Genomic DNA, 15,959 nt, shown 5'->3' with positions numbered 1-15,959 from the left:
AGTATCTATCGCAAGCGTCGACTCAGCCACGCTGCATGGCAGCATCCAGCATATTGATCTCGTCCACATCTACAGAGCAGGTCCCTAGCCCCACCCCTATCCATCTCCTCTGCACATCTCCAGAAGTTCTCCGGCCTTACGCTGCTGCTGCTGCTGCTACTGCATCTCCTACACGCAGACACACAGCTGCTACTATTGCATCTCCTACACGCAGACACACAGCTGCTGCTACTGCATCTCCTACACGCAGACACGCAGCTGCTACTACTGCATCTCCTACAGGCAGACACACAGCTGCTGATGCTGCATCTCCTACACGCAGACACACAGCTGCTGATGCTGCATCTCCTACAGGCAGACACACAGCTGCTACTACTGCATCTCCTACAGGCAGACACGCAGCTGCTACTACTGCATCTCCTACAGGCAGACACACAGCTGCTGATGCTGCATCTCCTACAGGCAGACACACAGCTGCTACTACTGCATCTCCTACAGGCAGACACGCAGCTGCTACTACTGCATCTCCTACAGGCAGACACACAGCTGCTGATGCTGCATATCCTACAGGTAGACACACAGCAGCTGCTACTGCATCTCCTACAGGCAGACACACAGCTGCTGATGCTGCATATCCTACAGGTAGACACACAGCAGCTGCTACTGCATCTCCTACAGGCAGACACACAGCTGCTGATGCTGCATATCCTACAGGTAGACACACAGCAGCTGCTACTGCATCTCCTACAGGTAGACACGCAGCTGCTGATGCTGCATATCCTACAGGCAGACACACAGCTGCTGATGCTGCATCTCCTACAGGCAGACACGCAGCTGCTGATGCTGCATATCCTACAGGTAGACACACAGCAGCTGCTACTGCATCTCCTACAGGTAGACACGCAGCTGCTGATGCTGCATATCCTACAGGCAGACACACAGCTGCTGATGCTGCATCTCCTACAGGCAGACACGCAGCAGCTGCTGCTGCATCTCCTACAGGCAGACACGCAGCTGCTGATGCTGCATCTCCTACAGGCAGACACGCAGCAGCTGCTGCTGCTTCGTACAGCAGAGCGGTGACCCCTCTGTGCTCACAGAGCGTGGCGTCTCATCATCGCCCGCTCTTACCTGCGCTACCCTACAGCCCGACTACTCCTCGTACGGCTCTCATCCTCGACAGCTCTAGGGAGTGCTGGTGAGATGGGAGAGGTCCTTCCCGGTCTACATACAGGACAAGCTGCCCACAGCAGCAGTAGCAGGTGATGGTGGTCGCTTTCCCTATCCGCTCTGTCACTGCCATCTCTCCCAAGTTGCCAGGAAACCATTCTACATACACACACACGCACGCACATTATTGTGGTGTAGATTGTAGATTGTTGGGGGTGCTGTGGGAGGGAAGGGGTGGGGGCCATGTGCGGGGGGGGGGCAGTGGGTGGGTGGATGGATGAGCGGGGAGATGGGAGATGCGAGGTGATGGTGTGGATGGGGTGAGTGAACGGGTGGGTGGGTTGATGGGTAGACAGACGGGTGAGTGGGAAGTAGGGAGTGGTAGATATGGATGGCTGGATGAGCTGAGTGGGTGAGTGGATGGTTTGGTGGATGGATGGGCTAGGTGAGTGGGTGAGTGAGTGGATGGCCAGGTGAGTGGATGAGTGGATGGCTGGGTGGGTGGTTAGGTGGGTGGGTGAGTGAGTGGATGGGCAGGTGAGTGGATGAGTGGATGGTTGGGTGGGTGGTTAGGTGGGTGGGTTACTAGGTGGATGGATGGGCTAGGTGAGTGGGTGAGTGAGTGGATGGGCAGGTGAGTGGATGAGTGGATGGCTGGGTGGGTAGCTAGGTGGGTGGTGACTAGGTGGATGGATGGGCTAGGAGAGTGGGTGAGTGAGTGGATGGGCAGGTGAGTGGATGAGTCGATGGCTGGGTGGGTGGCTAGGTGGGTGGGTGGCTAGGTGGGTGGGTGAGTGTATTTATGAGCGGTTGTTTAGCTGTTAACGCGATGAGCTACAAACCGGGCGACCTGAGTTTGTAGCCCGCTCACGGCCAACACCAGTGACAATTATCTGAATTGGTTTTGGGCCTCCCCTAGGTCGACTCAGCCTACAATTAAGACAGATGGGCGTGGTGTTGGCCACCCACCCCCTCGTGTGCCGTGCCGGCCTTCATAGGTGCTCGCTAGCAGCCCTTGCCCCAACAGTCTGTTAAGGCTACACGGGGGATCTTTTTTGTTACCTTTGTATGTGTACACGCGGTGGAGAGCGGTGGCGCAGCGGTTAGCACTCTGCACTACGAATACGGAGACCCGACTTCACGATTCCTGCTCACGGCCAACACCCAGTGACGAATTATCTGAACCTGTCGTGGGCCTCCCCTAGGTCGACTCAGCCTCAAATGAGTGCCTGGTGCGGTGTGTCAAAACATCGCCACTGGGGAGACAAAGGCGGCCTGGCGTGGTGTTGGCCACCCACCCCTTCATGTGCTGCCGTGCCGGCCTTCATAGTAATAATAATAATTTTCCATTCAAATCTTTCGTGACTGCAGGGATTCATCTTCTTGGTTCTTTCGGTAAAGTCGTCACGTAGAATGGAAATAATAAAATAATAAAAATAAAACATAACAAAATAATTCTCACGACGTTTCGGCCACAACGCAAGCAGACGCACATTCAGACTCTGCCTTCTCGACAGACCTGTTTTCCACCTGAAGACGGCTGCTTGCGTTGTGGCCGAAACGTCGTGAGAATTATTTTGTTATGTTTCATTTTTATTATTTTATTACTTCCCTTCTACGTGACTTTACCGAAAGAACCAAGAATAATAATAATAATAATTTTGACACTGGGCGAAATCCACGGTGGCCGGCCCAGGACACGTTGCTGGCGGTGGGAATGTGTCGCTCGGCTGGGAACGCCCTGGAACTTCCCCAGAAAGAGGTCAAGTCTGTGTATAGTAAGTAGTGTGTCATGTATAGTAGTGTAGAGTGTAGTAGTGTATAGTTTATTGTATAGTGTATGTAAGTGTATAGTGTAGTAGGGTAAAGTAGTGAAAAGTGTATATTAGTGTGTAGTGTTGTAGTGTATAGTGTAGTAGTGTATAGTAGTGTATAATGTAGTAGTGTATAGTGTAGTAGTGTAAAGTATAGTAGTGTATAGTGTGTAGTGTAAAGTAGTGTGTAGTAGTGTATAGGGTAGTAGTGTAGTGTAGTAGTGTAGTGTATAGTGTAGTAGTGTATAGTGTAGTAGTGTATAGTGTAGTGTAGTAGTGTAAAATAGTGTATAGTGTAGTAGTGTATAGTGTAGTGTATAGTGTAGTGTATAGTGTAGTAGTGTAGTGCATAGTGTAGTAGTGTATAGTGTAGTAGTGTATAGTGTAGTAGTGTAGTGTATAGTGTAGTAGTGTAGTGTATAGTGTAGTAGTGTAGTGTATAGTGTAGTAGTGTAGTGTATAGTGTAGTAGTGTATAGTGTAGTGTAGTAGTGTAGTGTATAGTGTAGTGTTGGAGTCTGTAGCCAGGGACAGGGAGGCGTGACCCGCCACGACTCAGCACGCTGCTGCTGCCACGACCCTCGCCAGGACAAGCGGACTGAGAAACGAGCGAATTTATTCGCGGAGGAAATCCACTCTGAGCCAAAGGGCTCTTCGTACGGAAAGTCCTGCTGCTGCATTGGGGTTTTTCATATTTGTAAGACGTGTTCAGCCCAAGAAGTGTCGCCTTAATGTTTCAAGCGGAGATTGAACCGGAGCACCTGTACAACCCCCCCCCCCTCCCAACGCTCTATCGCCGCTCAGATGGAAACAGATGGCGATCGGTCCACACCTCGCTGCACCGCCTTCTGCTGGCGAGCCAGGGCATTGGGCTCGTCCTCGACACGCCCCAAGGGAAGGGAGTTTCACAACAGTCGTGCGGTGGTCCACCAACCCTCGCTGCTGCTCGTCCACAGTGCTGGACTACGGCAGAGGTCGCAACCGGGTACCCGATACCCGTACCCTACCCGATACCCGGCTACCCGTACCCGGCCGGGTACGGGTACCCGTTTGCGACCCTGGTGCGGCCGGGTACGGGTAGGCCGTGAGTCACTGGTGAGTAGCTGTTTGTCACTCATTTCCCAACGTCTTGTCTCTTCTCACAATTCAAGTTCCTAGAATCAACCCACCCGCGCCTGCAACATGGCTTCATCCAGAGGTCGCAATCAGGTACCCGATATCCGTACCCTACCCGTACCCGGCCGGGTACGGGTAGGGTACGGCCGGGTACGGGTACCCGTTTTCGACCCTGGTTCGGCCGGGTACGGGTAAGGAATCAAAACCCGTTTGCGACCTCTGGCCACCACCGCTACCGCCCGGCTAAGTGCCCTTGCCATTGCCCCAACAGTCTGTTGCAGGCTATACGGGGAATCTTTGTCTTTGTGATTCCCGCTCACGGCCAACACCGGTGACGATTATCTGAACCGGTCCTGGGCCTCCCTTAGGTCGACTCGGCCTCAAATGAGTACCTGGAGCGGTGTAGTAGAAACATCTTCAGTGGGGAGACAAAGGCGGCCGGGCGTGGTGCTGGATACCCACCCCCATCGATGCCGTTTCGACATTCATAGGCGCCACTTCTCGCTAACATCACTTGCCCCAACAGTCTATTACGGCTATATGGGGGATCTTTGTCTCTGTGATTCCCGCTCACGGCAAACACCGGTGACGATTATCTGAACCGGTCCTGGGCCTCCCCTAGGTCGACTCAGCCTCAAATGAGTACCTGGTGCGGTGTGTATAAAAACAATCGTCAGTGGGGAGACAAAGGCGGTCAGGCGTGTTGCTGGCCACCCACCCCCTCGTGCGCCGTGCCAGCCTTTTATTTTACTTTTATTAATTTAAATTTTTACCTACGTGACTTTACCGGAAAAAACCTAAGAATATGAAGCCTTCACAGACCCCGCTGTCACACAGCACTTGCCCCAACAGTCTGTTGAGGCTATCCGGGGGGAGGGGGGATCTTTGTCTTTTGTAGCCGAGCCGAGGCGGGCAGGGGGGGGGGCTGTGTGGGTGCCGGGAGAAGCCGAGGGGAATAATCGGGCAAGTATTAAAACGGAGATAGTGCAGCGCCTGCAATTTCCTCTCGTCGGCTACCCGGCCCCTTATCTCGCTGCGTCGTCACCCTTTACGATCCCGGCCACAATATCCACGCGCCACGTGTCACACTCGCCGTGACGCCATAAACACCGCCTGCTGCTGCTGCCGAAGATGATGATGATGACGATGATGCTCAACAGGTCCCACCCCCCTCCTGCAACTCTCGCCTTTCCTGCCCATCATCAGCTTTGTCAACAACAACAACACACAACTGCCGCCGTTCGCCGCGAAGTGGCCGTGACATCACCCCGGCGATTATGCCAGGCTAGGTGCACTTGGAGGCTGAGGCCACGTGTCACGGGACAGACCCCAGCAGGCGCCATGGGTTGACTGGCAGATTGACCAGCCGTGCCCCCCTACTGTGCCGACTTGCCGCGTTTTATCCGCCCTGTCCTCCGCTCGCTGTTGTGAGCGTCGCTCCTTCGCTCGCCGTTGTTGCTGCCTCCAAAACTGCCCAGTAGTAGCGGCAGCTTCCTTCACGAGCCTCCTCCTCCACAAAGGCCGATCTTGACACCGCTGGTACCGATCATCGGCAAAGTCCACTCAGCTCCACATCAGCAGCAGTAAACCACGTTCTTTCCGCTGCTGGGTGTGGCAAGGGAGGATTTGGAGCCGATTGTGCCTTTGCCGATTAGCATCTTAATGGGTTCCTTTGTGCTCATTATTAGAAGTAATCATTCATACACGAGACAGCTACAATGGATTCATGATGCCTGCCACCTGCTGCGCTCACGTGCTCATTTAATCGCTTCATCTCCTCGGTGGGCCCCACTCTCGGACGCGTGTCCCTACTTTTGGCTGCTGCTTCCGTGGTTTGTCCCCAACAGCGGCCACCCTCTCTTCTAGCCAGGGACGTGTCCTGTACTTATGAAGACAAAGATCCACCGTATAGCCTTAACAGACTGTAGGGGCAAGTGCTGTTAGCGAGCACCTATGAAGGCCGGAACGGTACACGATGGGGTGGGTGGCCAGCACCACGCCCGACCGCCTTTGTCTCCCCAGTGGCGATGTTTACACACCGCACCAGGTACTCATTTAATGTTGAGTCGACCTAGGGGAGGCCCAGGGACCGGTTCAGATAATCGTCGCTGGGGTTAGCCGTGAGCGGGAATCGAACCCGGGTCGCCAGGTTCATAGCGCAGCGCGCTAACCGCTACACTACCACTCCCCACCCTGTACTTATATATACAGACACACACACACCGCACGTAGCCAAACGTGCTAATCGGATGTACCGGGGGAAAAGTACGACAAACTAAACGCAAAAAAGCAGTTATGAATAAATTAGTTTAAAATCTTGATGATGATGATTTTAAAGTGCGTAGCTCCAGTGGCTTCCTAATATATCGGAAGGAATAACGTTCCAGACGGCCGCAGAAGCGCATCGGGAAAGTGCGACAAAAAATCCCAAGTGCCGTGTGCATACTCGTTGGTTCTTTTGGTAAAGTCATGTAGGTAGAAATAAAATTAAATTAACCCGTAAAAACAAAGTTTTTCACTCTAAATCCTTTATATGCGTGGCGGCTAGAGTCATCTCGTCCTCTGGCTTGAGAGGGCTGCCACCTATGGGTCAGATGATTGTCTACCAGCATTAAGCAATTGGTAATTAAATATTTAAAAATGTTTCCCTAAACAGTGTAACATTTTGGGAAAAATTTTTCACAAAAATGTATTGTCACGCACAACGAGTCTGTGTGGAAAATGTCAGCTCGATTGGATCACGGGAAATGTGTTAAAAAACGACCGAAAGATTTGCACGGTCGTAAGCAAGCAAGCAAGCACGCAAGCAAGCAAGCGAACTTAATATAAAGGATTTAAAAAATACTGTGTGCATCTCTCAATCCATCCACACTTCTTTGCGCACTCTTCACCTTTTTGTTTGCTGGAGGTTAATCGATGAGCTCAAATAATAAAACAGCGACTCGGTGAATGCCACCTGCTGTGACGTTCAGATCAGATATATGAATACTGCAGTGACAAGGGTGGAACAACTCTATTAATATGTGTTCTGTTAGCGAACACCTATTAAGAGGGGCACCTTTCACGAATGGGTTGTGTAATTCATCACCGCGCCTGGCCGCCTTTGTCTCCCCCAGTTCTGATTTTGTTTCATCGTACCAGCTACCGTGTGCTCGTTTGGAGGTTGAATCGATTCAGGGGCTCTACCCAGGAGAGGTTCATAAAACCATTGGCACTGATTTAGTAAATATTCGAGAGTCGAACTTAAGAAGCCAAGATCGCAGTTCAGCGCGCGCACCACTGCGCCACCGCTCCACAAAAACCACACTCACACGCAACGTGTTCGTGTGACATAGAGACATAAATTCCCCGTGTAAACATGCTGTAGGGGCAAGTGCTGTTAGCGAGCACCACATGAAGACCGGAACGCAAGCATCACTCCCGGCCGCCTTTGTCTCCCCGGTGGCGATATTTCACACGTCGCACCAGGTGCTCATTTGAGGCCGAGTCGACCTAGGGGGAAGCCCAGCAGCGGTTGCAAGATATTCGCCACTGTTTATTGGCCGCGAGCGTGCGCGAGTTTCGCACTCGGGGTCGCCGGGTTCGTCGCAGCGGGGTGCGCTAACCACAGCGCCACCGCTCCCCTAGTCACACACCAGAGGTGACTTCATGAGCGCCTGGCCGAGGCATCGACTGTTGTTGACTCTACGCTCCCCGATTTAATCACGAGCCGCTCCGCGCGCCGTGAATTATTGCCAGGGTCAATAGACGTCGGCGGAAACGCCCAACTCCACGGTGACACAAACGAATCGCAAAGTAAACTCTAACACCGACCCACCGCAGCCGCCTCCACACTCGCTCTCGAAGAGAAAAAAAATTTCACACTTTTATTTAACTCACTTCGTCTTCTTGGTTCTTTCGGTAAAGTCACGTAGAATGGATATAATAAAAGAATACAAATAAAACATACTAAAATATTTCATTGTTTTTCTTTTTCTTATTTTTTAATACAATTTTTTATTATTTTATTATTTCCATTCTACGTGACTTTAAATAAAACATAATAAAATATTAGATTATTTTTCTTTTACTTATTTTTTTGAAATTTTATTATTTTATTATTTCCATTCTACGTGACTTTACCGAAAGAACCAAGAAGATGAATCCCTGCAGTCACGAAAGCTTTAAATCGAAATTTAACTGTTGTATCCTCAAAAAAAAAATATTGTAACTCAATTTTTACACACTTCCCAATGTGCTATGGACTGCAAACTTCGTATAGGTTTGTCATACTGATGACAACACGATATTATATCAATAAAAAAATCCAAAACATATATTTTAAAACTTTTTACACGCTTTTATCTAACTTACTATATGTGTTGTCGTATCCAAAAATCTTGTAACTCAATTTCAACCGTATTCCCAATGTCGTATCGACTGCAAACTTCGTATAGCTATGTCATACTGATGACAATACTATATTCTATCATTAAAAATTATTTATATTTTTAAACAATCTTTTAAACGGCTCTAATTGTCCACGCTCAACTGACGTTGCCTGTAAATCACCACGTGGTCCCTGACGTCACGGCAAGCCTCGGGGAGCCACGCCCAGGGGCGGGGGATGTGGAAGGAGGGGGGAGGGGCGATGGGGGAAGGGGGCAGGGGGAGGGGCAGCTCGGACAGTACATTTCATTAAAGCGTGGTTTTTAAAAAAGTATTTTTAAATATTTTATTGACTTTTAAACCACTTTTTATTGCCGCCAGCAGCAACAGCACTGGAGGCGATTCCGATATGAAATACACAAAGTCACCAGCAACACAAATGAAAATAATCGCTACAAATCCACGCGCTGTTGCGCTAAATGCACCGCGCACAATACGAAATAAAAGTCACGTGGTGGTGATGGTGGTCATCGCGCACGCCACGGTGACGAGCGAGCGCTTCAGAAGGTGAACACCACGAGGGTGCCGTCCACGCTGGTACAGAGAGGGGTTTTTTCAGCTCCCCAGCGTTCTAAGAAGACGCGCTGCACATCACCGACATGTGTGTGGTACATGGCGTGCCCCAGCCGGAGCCGCGCCTTAAGCAGGCCCCTGAACACTGGAAGCACAGAGCAGCCGTCAGTGTCACCTTGCAGCATCTTTTGTCTCGTTCTGTACACCAGAGAGAGAGAAAGGAGAGGGGGGGACTCAGAGGAACCACAGACGAACTGGACATCTGTGGAACAACTGGACATCTGTGCAAAAAGAGCTTTATCGCTCATCGGATTCCTCCGGCGTAGATAAAGAATCTGATTCTGAACGGGAAGGCAGCGGCAGCAGCAGCCACACGGTGAATCGGCGCTACCAATAATTGTGCACGCTCTGGGGGTCCTCTGTATATGAGGGTGTTTCTCAGCAAACTCGTGAGCATCAACTTGTAGGAGGAAAGTGGAGCGCTCGGAGAAAACCCGCCGCGCGTTTGAAGGGCCAACGATCCATCCCATTTTAACACGTAGGCTTTCGCGACCAATATTATTCATCATCGGGCAATTTGCTCGATGATGCTGGATGTAATTACCAGCGAAACGTCGTACTCAAAAATTGTAAATGTTGTGGATTCACCCTTCAACACACCGGTGGGATAAAGTAGTGAACTATTTTGTCTTTTGTCAACGTGACACTTTTTAACTGATTGGTCGTGTCGGGTGGTGGAGGGTTACGACACATCTTCTTGGTTCTTTCGGTAAAGTCACGTAGAAGGGAAATAATACAATAATAACAAATATTATGTTTTATTTTTTAAATTTTATTATTTCCATTCTACGTGACTTTACCGAAAGAACCAAGAAGATGAATCCCTGCAGTCACGAAAGCTTTAAATCGAAAGGTTACGACACATTTATAAATAACGCGATCTAACCCAAAAACGTTCATTACGATCTATCCAATGCAGATAGAACAGACGGGAGTCCATATTTGCTGCACGCCTGTCTCCTGGCGAGCCAGAATTCTGGTTCTTACTGAACGCCCCACGGGATGGGAGTTTGACAATATTCATGTGCGGTGATCCATCAACACTCGCCGCTGCCTGTACAGCAGCACTGGATGACAGACAACCACGCAATCAAAAACTCGCTGCTGCCTTGGTGTTGGTGCACAATCGCCCAATAATTTGAACTTAACACATCCGTCAATAACACTGTGGCTTTGAAAGGAAAAATATACCAAAGGCGACGTTTCGGGAAACGACCCTTCTTCATAGCACGTGCAGTAAACGGAAAAGTCAGAGACATAGAGTTGGTGACTGCATTTTACACCATGGGGCCTGGTGATAATTAGATTTAACAAATGCTTTCTAACGGATGGGCGTACAGATAGTTAATATCGAGCAGCTATTGAGTAACAGACAAAGACTTCAGTGACGAATAAAAGGTTCTAAATAAAGTCATTTATATGAAAAAGTACAATCCTACAATATTCTTAGGTTTTTTCGGTAAAGTCACGTAGGTAAAACATTAAAATTAATAAAAGTAAAATAAAATAAAAATTACGACGTTTCGGAGGCAACACAAGCTTCCGTCGTGATTTTTTATTTTATTTTACTTTTATTAATTTTAATGTTTTACCTACGTGACTTTACCGAAAAAACCTAAGAATATGAATCCTTGCAGTCACGAAAGCTTCAAATCTAGAACAATCCTACAATGTTGATGCCACATTGCATTGTGGGTAAACGCTGTTGCAGTGGAGTAATATAAAAGTTAAAATTCACGTCCGTTTGTTCATCCACTGCCCCAACGTCGTATCAGTTACGGGGGTTGTTTGACCACACATGGGAGCCTTTAACATTGAAGTCTATGGGAGCCTTAAACATTGAAGTCTATGGGAGGATTTAACATTGAAGTCTATGGGAGCCTTAAACATTGAAGTCTATGGGAGGATTTAACATTGAAGTCTATGGGAGCCTTAAACATTGAAGTCTATGGGAGGATTTAACATTGAAGTCTATGGGAGCCTTAAACATTGAAGTCTATGGGAGGATTTAACATTGAAGTCTATGGGACCCTTTAACATTGAAGTCTATGGGACCATTATTATTTGGTTCTTTCGGTTAAGTCACGTCTAAAGATAAAATAATAAATTAAATCAAATAATTATTTAATTTACATTAAATAATTATTTAATTTAATTTATTATTTTATCTTTAGACGTGACTTAACCGAAAGAACCAAATAATAATTCCTGCAGTCACGAAAGTTCTAAAATTAAGTCTATGGGACCCTTTAACATTGAAGTCTATGGGAGGATTTAACATTGAAGTCTATGGGAGGATTTAAATTGAAGTATATTGGAGGATTTAACATTGAAGTCAAAGGAATGATTTAACATTGAAGTCTATGGGAGTCTTTAACATTGAAGTCCCTGCAAGCCTTGCAAATTGAAGTCTATGGCAGTCTTTAACATTGAAGTCTATGGGAGGATTTAACATTGAAGTCTATGGCAGTCTTTAACATTGAAGTCTATGGCAGTCTTTAACATTGAAGTCTATGGGGGGATTTAACATTGAAGTCTATGGGGGGATTTAACATTGAAGTCTATGGCAGTCTTTAACATTGAAGTCTATGGGAGGATTTAACATTGAAGTCTATGGGGGGATTTAACATTGAAGTCTATGGCAGTCTTTAACATTGAAGTCTATAGGGGGATTTAACATTGAAGTCTATGGGGGGATTTAACATTGAAGTCTATGGGGGGATTTAACATTCTTCGGCTGTTCATCGCATTTCCTGCCCGCTGGTGTGATGTGAGGCCAGCCCTTTAGCAGAAGTGTCGGCCACACTCTGGGAAAGTGTGTCTCGTCTACTGAATGGGATTTGTGTTGTGCAGTTGCTGGTGTTGATGCTGATAGGCTTTTCCCTTTTTAAATCCTTTATATTAAGTTCGCTTGCTTGCTTGCGTGCTTGCTTGCTTGCGTGCTTGCTTGCTTGCGTGCTTGCTTGCTTGCTTGCGTGCTTGCTTGCTTGCGTGCTTGCTTGCTTACGACCGTGCAAATCTTTCGGTCGTTTTTAACCCACTTCTCGTGATCCAATCGAGCTGACATTTTCCACACAGACTCGTTGTGCGAGACAATTAATTTTCGTGAAAAAAAAATTCCAAAATTTTACACTGTTTAGGGAAAACAAATTAAATATTTAATTACCAATTGCTTAATACTGGCAGACAATCATCTGACCCATAGGTGGCAGCCATCTCAAGCCAGAGGACGAGAAGACTCTAGCCGCCACGCATATAAAGGATTTATAGTGAAAAACGTTGTTTTTACGGGTCTACTTGTTTTAAATCCTTTATATTAAGTTCACTTGCTTGCTTGCTTGCTTACGACCGTGCAAATCTTTCGGTCGTTTTTTAACCCACTTCCCGTGATCCAATCGAGCTGACATTTTGCACACAGACTCGTTGTGCGTGACAATGTATTTTACACCTTTTAGGAAAAAAAATAATAATATTTAATTACCAATTGCTTAATGGTGGCAGACAATCATCTGACCCATAGGTGGCAGCCATCTCAAGCCAGAGGACGAGAGGACTCTAGCCGCCCGTTTCAACGACCAATGTGGGCTGGGTTGTGGCCCATTGAACACGCATATAAAGGATTTATAGTGAAAAACTTTGTTTTTACGGGTTCATTTTTCTGCATTGATGTTGAGCATGAAACCACCAGATGATGTTTACAAAGTGCTCTGGACATCCATAGGGTCTTAGAACTTTTGCAGAGTGTGGTTCTGTCCACCGCGTCGAATGCCTTTTGAGAAATCGACAAAAACCACGAAAAAGATTTTGTTGCTGCTCAGCCGCTTTTCCCTGTTTGTCTGAGGGTGAGAATCATGTCATTTGTTGATCTTCCTGCATGAAAACCACACATTGACTCTCAGGTAGGACTTGCACCGCAATGACTTTCAGCCATTTCAGGAGTAAATTGGCAAGGATCTTCCCCCGCTGTTGACAGAAGGGAGCTACCACGATGGCTTTCGCAGTCTTCTCTGTCACCTGTGCGCTTGTCTATTGTAATAATAACGAGGGCATCTTGGAATTTCTGGGGGAGCTCTTCTTATTTCGATTCAAAGCTTTCGTGACTGCGGGGATTAGTATTCTTGGTTCTTTCGGTAAAGTCACTTAGAAGGGAAATGAAAAGATAATAAAATTATAAAGTTAAAACAATAAAATTCTCACGACGTTTCGATTGCAACACAAGCAATCATCATCAGGTGTGAAAACCACAGCAAGAAAATGTTTGCATTTTTTTGCTTGCTGTGATTTTTGAAAAAAAAAAATTCTTCTTGTGGTTTTCACACCTGATGATGATTGATTGTGTTGCAATCGAAACGCCGTGAGAATTGTATTGTTTTATTTTTATTACTTTCTTATTTCCCTTCTACGTGACTTTACCGAAAGAACCAACAATATGAAGCTCGTCTTGTTCAACGGTCGCACTCGAGGACCGTGGATGGACTTCAGTTCCGTTTGTACACTTGTGGTGGAATTCCATCTTGTCCATGCACCACTCACTCACTGGTACTCTTTATGGGTTTGACTTGTTGCGTTTGGATCAATGTGTTTCCAATGTGTTTTTTTTTACTTGGTTGAGCGAAGTGGAGAAACAATATGTCCATATCTCCGTGGATGTCACGCGCATCAGTCAGTAACTGGCCTCCATCAGTGCTTCTGATAGGTAGGATGATAGTACGGTATTTGTTCTCGGACCATAGATCTCTTTAAGAGGACTACACATCCCTTGTGGGTCACGACGAGTAGCAAGTGCATCGATTTCATCTGCGGCGCGCTCCAATCAACCTGACCGTGGTGACGTCACCACGCAGCGGCAATCAACCTGAGCGTGGTGACGTCTCCACGCAGCCTGGCTCCAAACAACCTTAGCGTGGTGACGTCACTACGCAGCCTGGCTCCAAACAACCTGAGCGTGGTGACGTCACAACGCAGCGGCGCTCCAAACAACCTGAGCGTGTTGACGTCACCACGCAGGTGCTCTAATCAACCTGAGCGTAGTGACGTCACTACGCAGCCTGGCTCCAATCGACCTGAGCGTGGTGACGTCGCGACGCAGCGGCGCGCTCCAATCAACCAGAGCGTGGTGACGTCACAACGCAGCGGCGCTCCAATCAACCAGAGCGTGGTGACGTCACAACGCAGCGGCGCTCCAATCAACCAGAGCGTGGTGACGTCACAACGCAGCGGCGCTCCAATCAACCAGAGCGTGGTGACGTCACAACGCAGCGGCGCTCCAATCAACCTAAGCGTGGTGACGTCACCACGCAGCGGCGCGCTCCAATCAACCTCAACCTAAGCGTGGTGACGTCACCACGCAGCGGCGCGCTCCAATCAACCTCAACCAGAGCGTGGTGACGTCACAACGCAGCGGCGCTCCAATCAACCAGAGCGTGGTGACGTCACAACGCAGCGGCGCTCCAATCAACCTAAGCGTGGTGACGTCACAACGCAGCGGCGCTCCAATCAACCTAAGCGTGGTGACGTCACCACGCAGCGGCGCGCTCCAATCAACCTCAACCTTAGCGTGGTGAAGTCTCAAGACAGTGTGGCTCCAATCAACCTGAGCTTGGTGACCTCACCACACTGCCTGGATTCAATCAACCTGAGCGTGGTGACGTCACCACGGAGCTCCAATGAACCTGAGCGTGGTGACGTCGCCACGCAGCAGCGCTCCAATCAACCTGAGCGTGGTGACGTCACTACGCAGCGGAGCGCTCCAATCAATCTTAGCGTGGTGACGTCACCACACAACCTGGCTCCAATCATCGTTAGCGTGATGTCACCACGCATACCTGTTCAACCGATTATCATCCTACAAAGTCATATTTACTGCAATACACCCGTTCTTGGACAGGCAGTAAGGCCAGTAATACTACTGGTAGGAACCTCTGGTTACACCAGCCCACAGGGGATTATTGTGTCCGTCCGTCCGTCGTGCAGGGAGGGGTTGGGTGGGGCTGGGTGGGGAGGGGCTGGGTGGGGAGGGTGGGGCTGGGTGGGAGGGGTGGGGCTGGGTGGGGAGGGGCTGGTCACCCCGTGGTGCCCTTATAAAACTCAACGTTTAACCTACTCACGCCGGCTTGTGCCCGCCCTCACAGTCGGCCATATTTGCGGAATACACCACGCCGCCGTTGACCCTGGCCATTGACCGAGCAACCCAACGTTCCTACCAGCTCCCTCCGCAGGACAATGTGTTAATACCCGTGTTGGTTTGGTTGTTAAGCGAACGATGCCGCCTCCTCATCCCCAGGGTTCAAGTCCCATTTCCACTGCCACCACCACCACCAGAGGTCACGGGACGAAGCCACGAACCAACCCGGCCACTGGGCCGAAAGGTCGTCGCCCGCTGGTGAAGTGACGAGCCACTGTTTTGGACAGGACCACTTTCCGAAGGGTCGCTGGCAGAGGTCGCAAACGGGTTTTGATTCCTTACCCGTACCCGGCCGCACCAGGGTCGCAAACGGGTACCCGTCCCCGGCCGTACCCTACCCGTACCCGGCCGGGTACGGGTAGGGTATCGGGTACCTGATTGCGACCTCTGGGATGAAGCCATGTTGCAGGCGCGGGTGGGTTGATTCTAGGAACTTGAATTGTGAGAAGAGACAAGACGTTGGGAAATGAATGACAAACGGTGACTCACCAGTGACTCACGGCCTACCCGTACCCGACCGCACCAGGGTCACAAACGGGTACCCGTACCCGGCCGGGTAACCGGGTATCGGGTAGGGTACGGGTATCGGGTACCCGGTTGCGACCTGTGATCGCTGGTAGTCGTTCTCTTAAGACCGACACGATGCTACTGACAAATGTGTCGAGTGTGTTTTGC

Source organism: Lampetra fluviatilis, chromosome 62, assembly GCF_964198595.1.
Source record: "Lampetra fluviatilis chromosome 62, kcLamFluv1.1, whole genome shotgun sequence".
Lineage (NCBI taxonomy): Eukaryota > Metazoa > Chordata > Hyperoartia > Petromyzontiformes > Petromyzontidae > Lampetra > Lampetra fluviatilis.
The sequence above is the reverse complement of the archived record's forward strand: the minus strand, read 5'-3'. Positions refer to the sequence as shown.